Below are 21,958 nucleotides of genomic sequence, written 5' to 3' on the forward strand. Positions count from 1 at the left end.
TTAGCACATGCAGCCCATTAATTGTTGTATGATCTCATGTAAATGACAGGCTAAAGTCCATATATGTCCGTTGCATACGTCATATTACGTCGTTACCTCAAGACACATAATGTTGCACACGTTCCCGTCAGAAATTGCACACGTCACCATTGAGTGTTTCAATGTATATTGATGTATTCACTTTAGTACAGAGAGTCAGCACACATTAGACAACTGAGCAGATAGGTCACTATGTCTTGTTATACCCCCACAAACAAAGTATATATAGGAGTAAACTTGTCTGTCTGTCTGTCTGTCTGTTGGTTGGTCCGTATTAAGTGTCCGCTCTCTAATTCAAGTTGTTTTCATCTGATCTTCACCAAACTTGGTCAGAAGTTGTAGCTAGACAATATCTAGGTCAAGTTCGAATATGGGTTGTGCCGGGTCAAATACAAGGTCAAAGGGTCACTTAGTGCATTTCAAGCATTTAGCATGGTGTCCGCTCTCTAATTCAAGTATTTTTCTTCTGATTTTCACCACACTTGGTCAGAAGTTGTATCTAGATGATGTGTAGGTTTGAACATGGGCCATGACAGGTCAAAACTAGGTCATGGGGTCACTTACATGTAGTGCATTTTATACATTGAGCATGGTGTCTGCTTTTTTTTGTGAAGACAACATGCAAAATATTCTGTGTCAATGTGGCATGTGGGGTTATTCGTCACCTCTGTGACAAAGCTCTAGTTGTCACAGGGCCATTAGGTTGCCGCATTAATCTTTAAAATATTTTATGCACAAAAGTTTAATCAGTAAAAATAAATCTCAATGAAAACTGTATTGGACTTGTGTAGGTTAGTGTTCCACGGACTATGGGACAACTATAGAGGCCACATTTATTGCAAAATCTTCATGACTCTTGGTCAGATAATTTGTCTCAAAGTCTTGGCCGATTTAGAAATTGCTTCACTCAGCTAAATTTTGAAATAAAATATGCCCATCTATAAGGTTGTTACAGATATTGAAAAGATTATAGTCTTGTACTTTTGTAGTGTTTCTATCTCTATTTAAATTAATGTGCTCTGACAACTTCAGAAGCTCTTATCTGAAGATATTCCAAAAACCTCTCTTCATGTATTACAATTACCCAATCTACATGTATTATAAATTAAGCGTACTCTGAGAAAACTGGGCTTAATTCATGTGCATAAAGTATTGTCTCAGATCGTGCAGTCTGCACAGGCTAACCAGGGATGACACTTTCCAATTGTATGGAATTTTTCACGTAAAGGAAGTCTCCTCTTAACGAACATGAAGTCGAGGCGGAAAGTGTTGTCACTGATTAGCCAGCGCAGACTGCACTTGCATTAAGTCAAGTTTTTCCACAGCGCTTCTCATTCAATTTTATTTTTGTTTTGTTATACTTGTTTATAACTGGTTAGCAAATTAGTTCATTTATACAATTAATTTTATTCTTTCAGTGACTACGACTCATTGTCCAAAGAAAATGTTTTTGAAAACAACAATTTGGTAAGAAGAACTATTGTATGCATCATTTTTTATTTGTCACATATAAGCATTTTTGTACATTTGTTCAATTAACTAAAATTATGTCCAGAGAAAAGTTCTTGTTTAGATTCTATTTATTGCTTGTCTTTACCATGACCACTTAAGTTTAAGAGTGTTTTTTAATGGTTTTAATATAGAATAACATTATAAATGAAGCATTTTTAAAGAAATAGAAATGTAAACAATTCCAATGATTATTATCAGTTTCATATTACAACCTTATCATTAAATTATGCATTCAGTCAAAATCTGATATATACCAAAAAAGTAATGTTAAACAAAATAATTCTGCCTTGTTATCCCCTGCCACAGGCGGAAGGATATAGAATTGGCTTTGTCTCTCCATTCGTCAGTCTGTCATTCTGTCAGTCCGTTCTTCTGTCACAAATTATTTCTTTTCTATATCTCAGAAACTATATAAGATATCAACATGAAACTTCATGGGTGTGTAGATATTAATGAGGAGAAGTGCCATGCATATGAGCCATAACCCTACACTTTCTTAAATAATAGTTATTGCCCTTTGTTTTGTTTATGATGTAACTTTTCAGGGCTATATTTTAGATACAATAGAATACTTCAACATGATACTTCATGGATGTATTGATTTCAATAATAAAAAGTGCCATGCAGAAGAACCATAACCCTATACTTTCTTAAATTAGAGTTATTACCCTTTGTATCTTCCGCCATAGGCGGAGGGATATTGTTTTGGCGTTGTCTGTCCATCCGTCTGTCAGTCTTTCCGTCCGTCCGTCTTTCCCGCCATCCGTCCGAAGCCATATCTAGGAAGTGCTTTGGCGGATTTCATTTAAACTTGGTATGAGTATATATATATGGACAAGATGATGATGCACACCAAATGGCATTGTACACCATCTGTTAATAACGGAGTAATGGCCCTTTGTATCTTGAAGAAATGCTTTTTTGAGTGTCAAATATAACACTTTTGTGTCCATAAGCATATTGGCGGGGGATATCAATTCAACGAATTTGCTTGATGTTTTTGTTTTGTGTAACTTTTTAGGGCTATTTCTCAGATACACTACAAGATTTCAATATGAAACTACATGGGTGTATAGATATCAATGAGGAGAATTGCAATGCATAAAAACTATTACCCTACACTTAAATAATTATTAAGGATTATACCATATATGAAGGGATTTGCACCCATGCATAAACAAAGTTTATTTTGCGGGGATATCAATTCACAGACTTTGCTTGTTTTTTATCAATAACTCATTTATTTTCATCCTTACTTAAAAAAATGCATTAATGCCAAAAGTTTTTCACACAAAATTGCAATTTGATGTCCGTGTTGCCACCATTTACGATAACTTATCCTTTAATTGCCTGCTTATAACAAAACTTTCTAGCTAATTATTATTGTTTACCCCTTATCACTGATAAAGGTTTTTAATTTTGTCCTGGGCAAATGTTATGGCGTTATGAGTGTCATTAGAGATAAGAGACACCAACGTAGATTGATTTGAGTGTTAACTTTTTGCACCTCAAAACAACTGACTATTGACCGTTATACACAGGTGAACATAGCTTTGAAAGTGAAATATACTGGCAGTTGGCTGTTATAGACAGGTGACTGTTAATCTCAGGTGTAATATAGAAGGAATTTTGTTGGGGGGGGGGGGGGGGAGGAATCCAGACAGACCACTGTTTGAAGGTGACCCTCGTTCTCAGGAGACCAATAAGTCAGATTGGACTGTATGTGATTTATATTATTTTTTCATTCTTTAAATGAAATCGAGTATGATGCTAGCTAGCCATTTTTTCAAAATTCATGAAAATACAGTAAAACATGATCCAAAAATGAGAGCTTGTTAAATATAATTGATCATTCATATTTGATATTGTCACATTGACAGGCTTTTGAGGTAGCGGAGAAGAAGTTGGGAATTCCCGCTTTCCTTGAGGCAGCAGACATGGTGGCAATCCGTGTACCTGACCAACTAAGTGTGGTGGCCTACGTGTCACAGTACTACAACTACTTTCATGATAAACCAAAAGGTGACAAAGTAAATAATATCCCCGTTTAATAACAAATTGATAATTTCAAAGCCTTGAGTGATAACATCACTTTTTCACTGTTCAGTTTTAACTTTTATATTTAGCAAGAATGTGTTTTTTTTAACAATCTATTTTATTGTTTGTTTGGAAATATAAATGTCTGAGGCATAAGATTTACTTTGAATTAAGGCAATGGTGGTACACCTATTAATAGCTGTGGATAGTGGATTTGACCATGATTTTTATGCCCCTGGATTGAATGATCGGGGGTATATTGTTTTTGGCTTGTCTGTCTGTCATTGTATGTGTCAGTCATTGTATGTGTCTCAAAACTTTAACCTTGGTCATAACTTTTGCAATATTGATGATAACAGCTTGATATTTGGCATGCATGTGTTTCTCATGGAGCTGCACATTTTGAGTGGTGAAAGGTCAAGGTCATCCTTCAAGGTCAAAGGAAAAAAGATAATAAAAAAAAAAAAATCAAAGCGACGCATTAGATAGCATTGTGTTTCTCACAAACACATCTCTTGTTATACCCCCACAAATGAAGTTTAGGGGGGTATATAGGAGTGAACTTGTCTGTCGGTCAGTCGGTCGGTCTGTCTGTCGGTCTGTCGGTCGGTCTGTATTAAGTGTCCGCTCTCTAATTCAAGTAGTTTTTATCCGATCTTCACCAAACTTGGTCATAAGTTGTATCTAAAAGATGTCTAGGCAAAGTTCGAACATGGGTCTTGCCGGGTCAAAAACTAGGTCACGGGGTCACTTGGTGCGTTTTAAACATTCAGCATGTTGTCTGCTCTCTAATTCAAGTAGTTTTCATCCGATCTTCACCAAACTTGGTCAGAAGTTGTATCTAGATGATCTTAAGGCCAAGTTCGAACATGGGCCTTCAGGGCCCTCAATCTATCAAATCTGCCACCGAATTTTGGCGGCAGTCCCCCACCTGAGGCCACAATTAAAATATTGTTTGTTTGCCCTTTACCGACCCTAAATTTTACAGGTGGGTAGGTAGGTTGGAAAATTATTTTATTTTATTTGAGAAATTATATTTTAAATACACTAATAGTCTATGAATATTTAAAACACTGTTATTAAAGCACTGTTGCAGTGAACGAAGCCTATGTAGCTTAACATTATCTTGTTTGCTGTTTCTTGCATATATTTATATCAAATGCATGCTTGTGTGATATTACATCTAATATGTGTTCATTATATAATGTTAATTGCTCAAATGCATTTGTCATTATTTAACTGCCAGACAGCTTTTATTTTTAACTTAAAACTTTCCCTTAAATTGGGCTTAATTAGCATGCAACAAGCATTGAAAGAGTGTCGAAAGACAGCCCAAAGCCTTTAATGGAAAAATTTAGACATGGCGAAAGACCGTCACATTTTACAGGCCAGACTTGCCTACCAGGAGAAACAATTCACAGGTCAGTTGAAATTTTTACAGGCCTCAATTTAAAGTGTTTGACCGGTTAGTGCATAGTCTCGGCATGGCAAAGTAAATTCACGAAAGGGCAAACTGAACATAAGCATTAGTTCATCTTGAATGCTCTGAGCTTTTATGAGTACATACGTACAGCTCAGAGGGTCAATAGCTGGGAGTTGTATTATTGCAACTAACATAAGCATGAAAACGTGATTTGGGGAAATAAATTAAGCGTGTTAGTTTCAGGTTGTGGATATATTAACGCTTAAACATATATACTTGAGTGTTGTCGATGTATTTAGCTAAGAGACATTAATATATTAGATAAGTTTACCTTTAATTTCAATAACATGCAATTACAGTAAACTGTTTAGAGTGGCAAACATAATAAAGCAGAATATGCACATGAATCTGATTAAACACAGATCCACTTGCATATAAATCTAATCATGTTTGTCTTTTATTTTGCATTTTCGAACGATAATCCCTGTAACTGTTAGATGTATTTTTCTTTGCGAGTAGACTGCATTGCAATTTTCAAACACTTGTTCTGTGACATTCAGTTCATACATTTCCAAAAAAAAGTGTTTTATTTGTATCTTAAACGTATGCTCCATCGTAGAATGACACGCTCTTTTCATTAATCCATACTAATAATTTGATGTCCGTCGTAAATTCGATAGTTATTTGTCCTCGCCGAGCATCGTTATTTCTTTTTATTGTCCGCCATCTTGGATCACGTTAACAACATGTGTGCAACGAACGTAAACTCGTATATGTCCGACTACTTTCGCGAACCAATAGTTAAGTATGATGTCGTTCGGCCATTTTCACGGAACACCGCCGATCGCGGTGCTGGTTATAGACGCTTGCATTACTGTCTATTCTGGGGCATATGAAATTCCAACCATCTGAGCGACCTAGATCGGTCAGGGGCGATAAGAATGGACAGGGATATAAATACGCGCACGAATAAATATTGCAGTCGGCTCTTTTATGATCGGCAAAAAAAACAAAAATAAAAAAAATACGTTTTCAGAAATCGCAATAAAAAATTTTGGGTCGGGGGTAAAAAGTGGGTCGGTCGGTAAAGGGCAAACAAACTTAATTTTAATTTAGGCCTGAACAGTATACTTTTTCCCCCTTTTGGGGGAAAAATTCCCCCTAAAAAAAAAAATTTTTTTTTTTTTTTTTATAGAAAGATGTGTCTCATGATTATTAAATCTCAAATCTATTTCAATTTAATCTTTAAAACATACTAAATTATGAAAAATGCAATGAATATAGTGCAAACATGTACAAATGTAATAATGAGAGAGTAAGTAAAAAATCCCCCAAAAAGGGAAACGCTGTGAAAATTCTCCCTCCTAAGGGCTGCGGACCCCTTCCCCCAAAGTAGTGTGAGGGCGCTGGCCTTGCTGGGTCAAAAACTAGGTCATGGGGTCACTAAGTGCGTTTTTTAACATTCAGCATGGTGTCCTCTCTTATTCAAATAGTTTTCATCCGATTTTCACCAAACTTGGTCAGAAGTTTTATCTAGATGATCTGAAGGCCAAATTCGAACATGAGCCATGCCAGATCAAAAACTAGGTCACAGGGTCACTTAGTACGTTTTACACATTGAGCATGGTGTCCGCTCTCTATTTCAAGTAGTTTAAATCCGATCTCACCACACTTGGTCAGAAGTTGTAACTAGATGATGTGTAGGTCAAATTCAAACATGGGCCATGCCGTGTCAAAAACTAGGTCACGGGGTCACATAGATGTTTTAAACCTCACCATGTTGTCCGCTCTCTAATTCAAGTAGTTTTTATCCAATCTTCACCAAAATTGTCAGAAGTTGTATTTTGATAATGTTTAGGGCAAGTTTGAATATGGGTCATGCCTGGTCAAAAACAAGGTCACGGGGTTACTTCGTGCGTTTTAAACATCACAATGTTGTCCACTCTCTAATTCAAGTAGTTTTCATCCAATCTTCACCAAACTTGGTCAGAAGTTGTATCTAGATGATGTCTAGGTCAAGTTTGAATATGGGTCATGCCGGGTCAAAAACTAGGTCATGGTGTATCTTAAGTTTTAAACCTCACCATGTTGTCCGCTCTCTATTTCAAGTAGTTATCATCCAATCCTCACCAAACTTGGTCAGAAGTTATATCTAGATGATGTCTAGGTCAAGTTTGAATATGGGTCATGCCGGGTCAAAAACTAGGTCACGGGGTATCTTAGTGTGTTTTAAACCTCACCATGTTGTCCGCTCTCTAATTCAAGTAGTTTTCATCCAATCCTCACCAAACGTGGTCACAAGTTTTATTTAAATGATCTCTAGGACAAGTTTGAACATGGGCTATTCTGGGCCTAAAACTAGGTCACGGGGTAACTTAGTGCGTTTTTTAACATTCAGCATGGTGTCCACTCTCTAATTCAAGTAGTTTACATCGGATCTTCACCAAACTTGGTCAGAAGTTTTATGGAGATGATCTTAAGGCCAAGTTAGAACATGGGCCTTTCTTGGTCAAAAACTAGGTCAAGGGGTCACTTGGTGCGTTTTAAAAATTGAGCATGGTGTCCGCTGTTTTTTGTGAAGACGTCATGCAAAATATTATGTCTCAATGCAGCATGTGGGGGTATTTGTCACGTCTGTGACAAAGCTTTAGTTTACAATTTAAGTCATTTCTATTTTGATACTTCTATGCCATTTTAACACAGATATGTATATTATCTGGAACTTTTTTTGCTACCGTGACCGACCTAAAATTAACAAATCTCATAATATGACAATACTTCCACCATTAATCTAAATGTTATATAGAACATCTTACAGCACTACAACTACTTCCACAATGAGCCTAAAGGTAGCAGAGTACATTATCACACAATACTACAACTACTTTCATGATTAACATTAAAGTAACAGAGTACATAATCACACAATACTACATTTCTTTCATGATTTAACTTAAAGTAACAGAGGACATAATCAAACAATACTACACAACTACTTCCACAATGAACATAAAGGTAACAGAGTACATAATCACACAATACTATGACTACTTTCATGATTAACCTTAAAGTAACAGAGTACATTATCACATAATACTACATCTTTTTTCATGATTTGCCTTAAAGTAACAGAGTACATAATCACATAATACAACAACTACTTTCATGATTAACCTTTAAGTAACAGAGTACACGATCACATAATACAACAACTACTTTCATGATTAACCTTTAAAGTAACAATCACGCTCAAAAATATCGAATATTTCGTTAAATAAAGCTTACCCATAAAAAAATCAATGTTCTTTTTAGCAAAATGCAAAATTTCAACGATAGATGTTGTCTGGTTAATTGATTTAACGAGATACAAAATGCTCGTTTTTATTTTTTTGTGGCCACAAATAACCCATTTATATCTCCCGTGAAATATCCGAACATTTACGGGCGAACACAAGATTGGATACGGTAAGCGTTGGAAGCATGACGTAGCTCTCATGAATAATCATTCTGTGAAATCAAAATGAATTCTGGGTAACTGGAACTTAGCGAATGCGAAAATGGCTTGTATAAATTATGCAAATGAACGCAACCCGAATGAATCCGATCCTGACTCAAAAGCGAAAGTAGATTACATCGTGGAACGATATTTAGATATTTAGATGCTTAAAACTTGCCGAATGCTTGTAATATAACGTTTTTACATCAATATTACTTGTTTTTAGGGTCTTCCTATTGTAATTAACCATCGTATGGTACTACTTGTTGTCGAATGTTTTTATATAGCATAATACAGTAGCCATATGTATTGGTGAGCGTGATAGTGACTTTAAGTAACAGAGTACATGATCACATAATACTACAACTATTTCTGTTATAAACTTTAAAGTAAAATAGTGCATTGCCTCACAGCACTCCAACCAAAAATAGGTTTTAATGCCATTTCAGATGGTGGTCCTGAAGTGATGAAGTTTGTGGGTGGTGTAAAGAGGAAGGAAGCAGCTGCAGCTGAAGACAAATCTCTCACACCACAGGTAGCTTGGGGGTCAACTAAGGGCATTTGCTACTAAAGCAATATATAATAAGCATATTCTTTTACAAACCAAGAGCAAAGAAGTGTTATGAAAATTCAAACATGTTACGTTAAGATTGCTTCTGTTAAATGAATTATTTGCTGATGTGCATGCTAGAATACAGAATTTAATGAACATATGCAGTGTCTGAAAAAGATGCATTTTGAATACTTAAGTTTCAAAGGAATTTCGTCAGTCAGTATCGTTAATTTTAGCCTGTTATACATTCTTATAATGTTTTGGCAACATTTTGCTTAAAATGACACAAAATATATTAATCATTGTTCAGTGTCATTATATATTAACATTCAATGTGACTGACAACATAATGTGACAAAACCAAACCCTCCCTAGAATTAACAAAGCAAAGACTCCAATTAATGAAGCACTTATAACAATTTGAATATTCTAGAGTACACATTTTACAAACTTAATTAAAGCTTTATAGTTTCGTGGCTTTGTTTAAATTTAAGGTAAAAAATGGCAAGACAGCCACTATCGGTGACAAGTGCAGCATCTGCAGTGAGAAGGTCTACCTTCTTGAGAGACAGATTGAGGTGGGAAAACTCTACCACAGGGCCTGCTTCAGGTAGGAAGAGCTCAGTCTCGTTAACCTGTTCACACTCAGAAAGCCAAGTGAAAGTGGCTTTTGCAACCAGCATAAAACCAGAACAGCCTGCGAGTAACTCGCAGTCTGTTCAGGTTTTATACTGTTTGCTCCTCGTCAGTAGATTAGTTTAGGATATGAAGGTTTTATAACTTGAATCTATTAAGAAAGGTTTTAAATTGAATTTGATTTTCTAAGAGACTACAAACATGTCAAAGTGCGCATCTGAGTGGTAAAGGGTAAATCAAGGTTTCTGACATTCTGAAAGAATGTGTTAATTATGTGAGTGTTTGCTGCTCTTAGTTCACAATTCTCACATGTATCACATATTTAGGAGTTAAACTATTTTATATACAAGAGCCTGTGCATGATGTTCTTCAGATCAAACAGAGCTGGTGACAGTGTTAATGAACATCAGTTAATTCCAACAATATCTGTGGAGGAGAGTTTAAACTGACCACGACAAAAGTCTGGATCAGTTTGTCAGGTTATCTGCAATCAATAACTTTTGCTTTTTATTTGGTTTGATATCTTAAAGATTCAACCATATTGTTATGTGAGCAGCATCAAACTACAGTGGAAACTATAGATACATTATATTTTATCTTACACCCTGCAGTCTGCTCAGAGGCTAACCTTCCCTTCTGCTATAAAGTCATGCAAGGTTTCGTGGTCTCTTAAGCTGACAAGGAAGCCTCTGATCAGACTGTGCAATTGCACAGGCTGGTCTGAAGCAATTCAGGCAGCCATTTTGCATGATGATGCACACATCAGCCTCTTGTGGTGCTAATTGATAGGGTGAGACTATGTAGCCCTCATAAAAAAATATTATTGTTTTTGAATGCTAAGAGGAAGTGGCAATGTGTGATATATAAAACAACTTGAATTTTTATGCCCCCCTTCGAAGAAGAGGGGGTATATTGCTTTGCACATGTCGGTCTGTCAGTCGGTCCGTCCACCAGGTGGTTTCCGGATGATAACTCAAGAACGTTTCGGCCTAGGATCATGAAACTTCATAGGTACATTGATCATGACTCGCAGATGGACCCTATTGATTTTGAGGTCACTAGGGCAAATGTCAAGGTCACAGTGACCCGAAATAGTAAAATGGTTTCCGGATGATAATTCAAGAACGCTTAGGCCTAGGATCATGAAACTTGATAGGTAGATTGATCATGACTCGCAGATGACCCCTATTGATTTTGAGATCACTAGGTCAAAGGTCAAGGTCACAGTGACCCGAAATAGAAAAATGGTTTCCGGATGATAACTCAAGAACGCTTAGGCCTAGGATCATGAAACTTGATAGGTAGATTGATCATGACTCGCAGATTACCCCTATTGATTTTCAGGTCACTAGGTCAAAGGTAAAGCTCACAGTGACCCGAAATAGAAAAATGGTTTCCGGATGATAACTCAAGAACGCTTAGGCCTAGGATCATGAAACTTGATAGGTAGATTGATCATGACTCGCAGATTACCCCTATTGATTTTCAGGTCACTAGGTCAAAGGTAAAGCTCACAGTGACCCGAAATAGTAAAATGGTTTCCGGATGATGACTCAAGAACGCTTATGCCTAGGATCATGAAACTTCGTAGGTAGAATGATAATGGCTTGCAGATGACCCCTATTGATTTTCAGGTCACTAGGTCAAAGGTCAAGATCACAGTGACCCGAAATAGTAAAATGGTTTCCGGATGATAACTCAAGAACGCTTATTCCTAGGATCATGAAACTTTATAGGTAGATTGATCATGACTTGCAGATGACCCCTATTGATTTTCAAGTCACTAGGTCAAAGGTCAAGGTCACGGTGACCCGAAATAGTAAAATGGTTTCCGGATGATAACTCAAGAACGCTTATGGCTAGGATCATGAAACTTGATAGGTAGATTGATCATGACTGGCAGATGACCCCTATTGATTTTCAGGTCACTAGAACAAAGGTCAAGGTCACAGTGACAAAAAACATATTCACACAATGGCTGTCATTACACAGGAGAGCCCATATGGGGGGCATGCATGTTTTACAAACAGCCCTTGTTTCATTATACATGCATAAGTATTCAAACATTTGAACAATAGAGCACATAGTTAGATAAGGTACCGGTTAAAAAACTACCAGCATATTTTACAAAGTTTCAATCGACCCTGCGAATAAAGACCACCTGTGAACAAAGATCACAATGACCAAATCCCTTGAGTGGTCTTTATTGACAGGTTTGACTGTAAATATGAAATATATATAGTGGAGCTATCCTACTCACCCCGGCGTTGGCGTTCTGTTCCGTGCCATGCCGTTAGCGTGCAAATGTTGAAGTTTTCGTACAACCCCAATTATTTTCATTGTCCCTTGACATATTGCTTTCATATTTTGCATACTTGTTTACCAACATGACCCCAACCTATAAACAAGAGCAGACAACTCTATCAAGCATTTTGTCATAATTATGGCCCCTTTTCCACTTAGAATATGCAGCAAATGTTAAAGCTTGCGTACTACCCCAAATATTTCCTATATCCTTTGACATATTGCTTTTATATTTTGCATGCTTGTTTACCAACATGACCCCAACCTCTAAACAAGAGCAGACCACTGTATCAAGCATTTTTACATAATTATGGCCCTTTTAAACTTAGATAATTGAACATTTTGCTTAAATTGCCATAACTTCTTTTGTTATGGTCACATTTTATTATTACTTTGACAAAACAACACTTACCTGAATACCACAATGGATTCCACCCAAACAATACCCCGTGCCCCTACCCAGAATCCCTTCCCCTCCCCCCCAACCTCCCCCCCCCCAATTTTTTTAAACATCATCTAATAAATTACCCCACCCACATTATACCCCCTCTCACCCCCCACACCCCCCCCTACCAATTTTTTTTTTTAAACATCATCTAATAAATTACCACACTCCACATTATACCCCCCTCTCACCACCTGCCCCCCCCCAATTTTTTTTCTCCTTTTTTTATTTTTGAAAGATCATCTAATAAATGACCACACCCCACATTATACCCCCTCTCAACCCCCCCCCCCCCAAAAAAAAAACGAACTTTTTTATTTTTGAAATATCGTCTAATAAATTATTGAATATGAACAATTTCCCCATGATGGCTTACGTTATAATGTCAAGCACTCGAATAGTCTATTGTTAGCTCACCTGATTGCTCGGTGAGGTTTTAGGATCAGTCTTTGTCCGCTGTCAGTACGTCTGTCCACATTTGGTTTGTAAACACTCTAGCATTTACTTTTCTCAAGCATTCTTTATCAAAGTTGCTGAGAAGCTAATTAATGATGATAATTGACCAGGATGTTTTTTTTTGATGATATCTAAGCAAAGTTTAACATTGGGCCATGTGGGGTCAAAGTCTGGTCACAAGGTCCAAATCTTACAAAAACCTTGTAAGCACATGTAGAATAAGCATTACTTGCAAATATTTGCATTGCAAAAATCTATGCAAATGGACAGTACTCAATCATAATTAATCATATGCTCACACTGCAAAAGTTAGCAGAACAGAATTAATCTTATATGGTCTAGAGTCCTGAATTTTCAACTAAGCAATGAACAAGGCCTTGTAAAAAAAAAGGTGAGCAAACTATGGCTATCTTGGCCCTCTTGTTAAGTAAACATGATCATATTTTATGGTGTTAGTCTTTAAAATAGGGATGAAAATAACACTACTAATGTACATAAGAAATAAGTAAAGTGACAAACTCCAGTGTGCATTCCTGCGTGAGGTATTTTGTCAAAATGTAGTGAAATTAAATAATTTGTGATTGTTCCCCCATTTGAGAAAACTCAACTTTATGAGTGTACTCAGGTACTTCTCCCAAAAATGATCAGAAAAGGCATTGATTTGAATAATTGAGAAAGAACATTTTTTAACCAAAATAACCAGCCAATGAAAATTTTCAGCAGTAAATGAATAGTTTAAATAGTCAGACAGCACCCAGTTAACATCTTTTGTAACTGAGGACTCGGTCTAAGATCAGGGCCCTTTACCAAATGAACAAAGCCTGGGAATGCCCTTCATGTAAGATGGTACCAAAATGTTGACTTGGTGTCAATGTTTTGTTTCAATTATTTACATATACACCTATTTAATGTTATATTAGCTAATTAAGTTGTTACAGTCAGAATCTAGCAGATTGAGTGAGGATCAAGTGAGCGCATGAATATGCTAACACTTCTTTTCTAGTTTGGCAATTATCTACTTTTAATTCATTCATGACAATCCTAACAGTTTGTAAAAAGTAGTGCTCAACCGAATTTAATAATATTTGTATTCTTATAAACTTAGTTTGTACATGAACTTATTTTTCGTTTAGATGAAGTTTGTTTTAAAACAATTAAACAGATTATTTCCATGGAGATATTTTTGTATTCTCAATTTTTTAAAGATAAGGGAATTAATGTTGTGTTAATGGGTGTCCATAAAAAATCACAATTGAACTAAGCATTTTTTTCAGCATGATGGCTTCAAACACCAGCATACCCACTGAAAAGGAGACCCAAAACTGGGTAAAAGCGATCTTGGCACTGAATGTTACAAAGGATGGACTTACTAAATGGGTTGAAACGGAATTAAATAAGGTCCACAAAACAATTGGTGAAGGTTGTGGTAATTGTTCTATTGAAAACCTCCTAGCATGTCCTACTCCTGGTATGTGTAAAAGAAGTTCGTGGAAAAACTGCGACTTTCACCTATCAAAACGACCAAAGAAATGCAAAATATGTGACCGAGTGAAACAAAATATAATATCATTGCATAGATTTAAGCGACCGTCCTGGAAATATACTCAAGCCGAAAGATGGGGGACAGAGCCTTGGGAAATAGGCAAATGTTACCTACCTAATGAAGGTTATAGCCGTATATCCTCTGTTGAGGAATTGGACTTAAATGGCGTGATGAGCATCTTGTTAAACTGCAAACATTTCGAGACATGTCTCTCCACCTTAAGTCTATCCTCTCCAATGCCGGATATGCCATGCCTGTTAGAAAAGGTAATGTAGAAATGCATGTGTTTACTAAGATTCATTATTTTAAAACATTTATTTGACTAAATATGCAATACATCTCTTGCAGCTGTTTCAACGTACACAGTGCTGGCACTACAGCTGACATAAAAATTGTGTAATTTATTGGTACTCTTTAAGTATGCCCTTGAAGCTACATTGTGTACTATAGTATTCCTCACTGCATGATGTGAAATGGGTGTTTTACAGGCAATAGATGACATTTTTTCAGGCCTTAAGCATCACAAGGTTCAAAGATGCAGTTATGGACGTACATGTATTGTTTTCAATTATGATGGCTTTTTAGTGTACATAACGGGACTCGAATCACACAGCATACTTTCCAAAACATTTTTGCAAGAGTTAAAGGTAGCCTCTATTTATAGGCAAATCAATTACTTTATTACACGTAACAGTATCATAAAGGAGCTTTCCTGCAAAGTGTTTGAACAGTGCAGACATTCCCAAAAGTATTAGACATGTGGTCTGTGGACTTGGTGGAGCGGACCGGGTTTCAGGACCGAAACATCACGTCACAGACTCAAATTTATTGACCTAATGGAAAAATGAAATGGAAAATAAACAAAGCAACATTGAAATTGTGCTCTTTAATTATTTACCGGACATTTGGACCGGCCACATATCATTTTCAATCAGACCTGTCATAAAAACGTCGGTCAGATCCGACGGTCCGGCACTTTTGCGAATGTCTGACAGTGTACTACGGACGAAAACTGCAATCAAAAAGAGTAACGGTGAATTAATATGGGAAAATATTCAAAGCATAAATGTACACTTAAATTTCATTATTCATATTCTTGCATAATTAAGAGAACTTTATTAACTCTAAACGTTCTTCTCTGTATTTAATATTGACATTTGGATCTTCAACAAAATATGCATCAGTAAATCAGTCATGATTTGTCAATTCCTGTCTACCTGGTTGTGTTTACTCCTATCAGTCCTGATGTCTACCTGGTTGTGTTTACTCCTATCAGTCCTGATGTCTACCTGGTTGTGTTTACTCCTATCAGTCCTGATGTCTACCTGGTTGTGTTTACTCCTATCAGTCCTGATGTCTACCTGGTTGTGTTTACTCCTATCAGTCCTGATGTCTACCTGGTTGTGTTCACTCCTATCAGTCCTGACGTCTACCTGGTTGTGTTTAATCTTATCAGTCCTGATGTCTACCTGGTTGTGTTAACTCCTATCAGTCATGATGTCTACCTGGCTGTGTTCACTCCTATCAGTCCTGATGTCTACCTGGTTGTGTGCACTCATATCAGTCCTGATGTCTACCTGGTTGTGTTAACTCATATAAGTCCTGATGTCTACCTGGATGTGTTCACTCCTATCAGTCCTGATGTCTACCTGGTTGTGTTTACTCCTATCAGTCCTGATGTCTACCTGGTTGTGTTTACTCCTATCAGTCATGATGTCTACATGGTTGTGTTCACTCCTATCCGTCCTCATGTCTACCTGGTTGTGTGCACTCATATCAGTCCTGATGTCTACCTGGTTGTGTTAACTCATATTAGTCCTGATGTCTACCTGGATGTGTTCACTCCTATCAGTCATGATGTCTACCTGGTTGTGTTCACTCCTATCAGTCCTGATGTCTACCTGGTTGTGTTTACTCCTATCAGTCCTGATGTCTACCTGGTTGTGTTTACTCCTATCAGTCATAATGTCTACCTGGATGTGTTCACTCCTATCAGTCCTGATGTCTACCTTGTTGTGTTCACTCCTATCAGTCCTGATGTCTACCTGGTTGTGTGCACTCATATCAGTCCTGATGTCTACCTGGTTGTGTTTACTCCTATCAGTCCTGATGTCTACCTGGTTGTGTTTACTCCTATCAGTCCTGATGTCTACCTGGTTGTGTTCACTCCTATCAGTCCTGACGTCTACCTGGTTTAGTTTACTCTTATCAGTCCTGATGTCTACCTGGTTGTGTTAAATCCTATCAGTCCTGATGTCTACCTGGTTGTGTTCACTCCTATCAGTCCTGATGTCTGCCTGGTTGTGTTTACTCCTATCAGTCCTGATGTCTACCTGGTTGTGTGCACTCATATCAGTCATGATGTCTACCTGGTTTTGGTCACTCCTGTCAGTCCTGATGTCTACCTGGTTGTGTTTACTCCTATCAGTCCTGATGTCTACCTGGTTGTGTTTACTCCTATCAGTCCTGATGTCTACCTGGTTGTGTTTACTCCTATCAGTCCTGATGTCTACCTTGTTGTGTTAACTCCTATCAGTCATGATGTCTACCTGGTTGTGTTCACTCCTATCAGTCCTGATGTCTACCTGGTTGTGTTCACTCCTATCAGTCATGATGTCTACCTGATTGTGTTTACTCCTATCAGTCCTGATGTCTACCTGGTTGTGTTTACTCCTTTCAGTCCTGATGTCTACCTGGTTGTGTTTACTCTTATCAGTCCTGATGTCTACCTGGTTGTGTTCACTCCTATCAATCCTGATGTCTACCTGGTTGTGGTCACTCCTATCTGTCCTGATGTCTACCTGGTTATGTTTACTCCTATCAGTCCTGATGTCTACCTGGTTGTGTTCACTCCTATCAGTCCTGATGTCTACATGGTTGTGTTCACTCCTATCAGTCCTGATGTCTACCTGGTTGTGTTCACTGCTATCAGTCATGATGTCTACATGGTTGTGTTCACTCCTATCAGTCCTCATGTCTACCTGGTTGTGTTTACTCCTATCAGTCCTGATGTCTACCTGGTTGTGTGCACTCATATCAGTCACGATGTCTACCTGGTTTTGGTCACTCCTGTCAGTCCTGATGTCTACCTGGTTGTGTTTACTCCTATCAGTCCTTATGTCTACCTGGTTGTGTTTACTCCTATCAGTCCTGATGTCTACCTGGTTGTGTTTACTCCTATCAGTCCTGATGTCTACCTGGTTGTGTTAACTCCTATCAGTCATGATGTCTACCTGGTTGTGTTCACTCCTATCAGTCCTGATGTCTACCTGGTTGTGTTCACTCCTATCAGTCATGATGTCTACCTAATTGTGTTTACTCTTATCAGTCCTGATGTCTACCTGGTTGTGTTTACTCCTTTCAGTCCTGATGTCTACCTGGTTGTGTTTACTCCTATCAGTCCTGATGTCTACCTGGTTGTGTTCACTCCTATCAATCCTGATGTCTACCTGGTTGTGGTCACTCCTATCTGTCCTGATGTCTACCTGGTTGTGTTTACTCCTATCAGTCCTGATGTCTACCTGGTTGTGTGCACTCATATCAGTCATGATGTCTACCTGGTTTTGGTCACTCCTGTCAGTCCTGATGTCTACCTGGTTGTGTTTACTCCTATCAGTCCTGATGTCTACCTGGTTGTGTTTACTCCTATCAGTCCTGATGTCTACCTGGTTGTGTTTACTCCTATCAGTCCTGATGTCTACCTGGTTGTGTTAACTCCTATCAGTCATGATGTCTACCTGGTAATGTTCACTCCTATCAGTCCTGATGTCTACCTGGTTGTGTTCACTCCTATCAGTCATGAAATCTACCTGATTGTGTTTACTCCTATCAGTCCTGATGTCTACCTGGTTGTGTTTACTCCTTTCAGTCCTGATGTCTACCTGGTTGTGTTTACTCCTATCAGTCCTGATGTCTACCTGGTTGTGTTCACTCCTATCAATCCTGATGTCTACCTGGTTGTGGTCACTCCTATCTGTCCCGATGTCTACCTGGTTGTGTTTACTCCTATCAGTCCTGATGTCTACCTGGTTGTGTTCACTCCTATCAGTCCTGATGTCTACATGGTTGTGTTCACTCCTATCAGTCCTGATGTCTACCTGGTTGTGTTCACTGCTATCAGTCATGATGTCTACATGGTTGTGTTCACTCCTATCAGTCCTCATGTCTACCTGGTTGTGTTTACTCCTATCAGTCCTGATGTCTACCTGGTTGTGTGCACTCATATCAGTCATGATGTCTACCTGGTTTTGGTCACTCCTGTCAGTCCTGATGCCTCCTGGTTGTGTTTACTCCTATCAGTCCTGATGTGTACCTGGTTGTGTTTACTCCTATCAGTCCTGATGTCTACCTGGTTGTGTTTACTCCTATCAGTCCTGATGTCTACCTGGTTGTGTTTACTCCTATCAGTCCTGATGTCTACCTGGTTGTGTTAACTCCTATCAGTCATGATGTCTACCTGGTTGTGTTCACTCCTATCAGTCCTGATGTCTACCTGGTTGTGTTCACTCCTATCAGTCATGATGTCTACCTGATTGTGTTTACTCCTATCAGTCCTGATGTCTACCTGGTTGTGTTTACTCCTTTCAGTCCTGATGTCTACCTGGTTGTGTTTACTCCTATCAGTCCTGATGTCTACCTGGTTGTGTTCACTCCTATCTGTCCTGATGTCTACCTGGTTGTGTTTACTCCTATCAGTCCTGATGTCTACCTGGTTGTGTTCACTCCTATCAGTCCTGATGTCTACATGGTTGTGTTCACTCCTATCAGTCCTGATGTCTACCTGGTTGTGTTCACTGCTATCAGTCATGATGTCTACATGGTTGTGTTCACTCCTATCAGTCCTCATGTCTACCTGGTTGTGTTTACTCCTATCAGTCCTCATGTCTACCTGGTTGTGTGCACTCATATCAGTCATGATGTCTACCTGGTTTTGGTCACTCCTGTCAGTCCTGATGTCTACCTGGTTGTGTTTACTCCTATCAGTCCTTATGTCTACCTGGTTGTGTTTACTCCTATCAGTCCTGATGTCTACCTGGTTGTGTTTACTCCTATCAGTCCTGATGTCTACCTGGTTGTGTTAACTCCTATCAGTCATGATGTCTACCTGGTTGTGTTCACTCCTATCAGTCCTGATGTCTACCTGGTTGTGTTCACTCCTATCAGTCATGATGTCTACCTGATTGTGTTTACTCCTATCAGTCCTGATGTCTACCTGGTTGTGTTTACTCCTATCAGTCCTGATGTCTACCTGGTTGTGTTTACTCCTTTCAGTCCTGATGTTTACCTGGTTGTGTTTACTCCTATCAGTCCTGATGTCTACCTGGTTGTGTTCACTCCTATCAATCCTGATGTCTACCTGGTTGTGGTCACTCCTATCTGTCCTGATGTCTACCTGGTTGTGTTTACTCCTATCAGTCCTGATGTCTACCTGGTTGTGTTTACTCCTATCAGTCCTGATGTCTACCTGGTTGTGTGCACTCATATAAGTCATGATGTCTACCTGGTTTTGGTCACTCCTGTCAGTCCTGATGTCTACCTGGTTGTGTTTACTCCTATCAGTCCTGATGTCTACCTGGTTGTGTTTACTCCTATCAGTCCTGATGTCTACCTGGTTGTGTTAACTCCTATCAGTCATGATGTCTACCTGGTTGTGTTCACTCCTATCAGTCCTGATGTCTACCTGGTTGTGTTCACTCCTATCAGTCATGATGTCTACCTGATTGTGTTTACTCCTATCAGTCCTGATGTCTACCTGGTTGTGTTTACTCCTTTCAGTCCTGATGTCTACCTGGTTGTGTTTACTCCTATCAGTCCTGATGTCTACCTGGTTGTGTTCACTCCTATCAATCCTGATGTCTACCTGGTTGTGGTCACATCTATCTGTCCTGATGTCTACCTGGTTGTGTTTACTCCTATCAGTCCTGATGTCTACCTGGTTGTGTTCATTCCTATCAGTCCTGATGTCTACATGGTTGTGTTCACTCCTATCAGTCCTGATGTCTACCTGGTTGTGTTCACTGCTATCAGTCATGATGTCTACATGGTTGTGTTCACTCCTATCAGTCCTCATGTCTACCTGGTTGTGTTTACTCCTATCAGTCCTGATGTCTACCTGGTTGTGTGCACTCATATCAGTCATGATGTCTACCTGGTTTTGGTCACTCCTGTCAGTCCTGATGTCTACCTGGTTGTGTTTACTCCTATCAGCCCTTATGTCTACCTGGTTGTGTTTACTCCTATCAGTCCTGATGTCTACCTGGTTGTGTTTACTCCTATCAGTCCTGATGTCTACCTGGTTGTGTTAACTCCTATCAGTCATGATGTCTACCTGGTTGTGTTCACTCCTATCAGTCCTGATGTCTACCTGGTTGTGTTCACTCCTATCAGTCATGATGTCTACCTGATTGTGTTTACTCCTATCAGTCCTGATGTCTACCTGGTTGTGTTTACTCCTTTCAGTCCTGATGTCTACCTGGTTGTGTTTACTCCTATCAGTCCTGATGTCTACCTGGTTGTGTTCACTCCTATCAATCCTGATGTCTACCTGGTTGTGGTCACTCCTATCTGTCCTGATGTCTACCTGGTTGTGTTTACTCCTATCAGTCCTGATGTCTACCTGGTCGTGTTTACTCCTATCAGTCCTGATGTCTACCTGGTTGTGTGCACTCATATCAGTCATGATGTCTACCTGGTTTTGGTTACTCCTGTCAGTCCTGATGTCTACCTGGTTGTGTTTACTCCTATCAGTCCTGATGTCTACCTGGTTGTGTTTACTCCTATCAGTCCTGATGTCTACCTGGTTGTGTTTACTCCTTTCAGTCCTGATGTCTACCTGGTTGTGTTTACTCCTATCAGTCCTGATGTCTACCTGGTTGTGTTCACTCCTATCAATCCTGATGTCTACCTGGTTGTGGTCACATCTATCTGTCCTGATGTCTACCTGGTTGTGTTTACTCCTATCAGTCCTGATGTCTACCTGGTTGTGTTCATTCCTATCAGTCCTGATGTCTACATGGTTGTGTTCACTCCTATCAGTCCTGATGTCTACCTGGTTGTGTTCACTGCTATCAGTCATGATGTCTACATGGTTGTGTTCACTCCTATCAGTCCTCATGTCTACCTGGTTGTGTTTACTCCTATCAGTCCTGATGTCTACCTGGTTGTGTGCACTCATATCAGTCATGATGTCTACCTGGTTTTGGTCACTCCTGTCAGTCCTGATGTCTACCTGGTTGTGTTTACTCCTATCAGCCCTTATGTCTACCTGGTTGTGTTTACTCCTATCAGTCCTGATGTCTACCTGGTTGTGTTTACTCCTATCAGTCCTGATGTCTACCTGGTTGTGTTAACTCCTATCAGTCATGATGTCTACCTGGTTGTGTTCACTCCTATCAGTCCTGATGTCTACCTGGTTGTGTTCACTCCTATCAGTCATGATGTCTACCTGATTGTGTTTACTCCTATCAGTCCTGATGTCTACCTGGTTGTGTTTACTCCTTTCAGTCCTGATGTCT

Source organism: Dreissena polymorpha, chromosome 2, assembly GCF_020536995.1.
Source record: "Dreissena polymorpha isolate Duluth1 chromosome 2, UMN_Dpol_1.0, whole genome shotgun sequence".
Taxonomy (NCBI): domain Eukaryota; kingdom Metazoa; phylum Mollusca; class Bivalvia; order Myida; family Dreissenidae; genus Dreissena; species Dreissena polymorpha.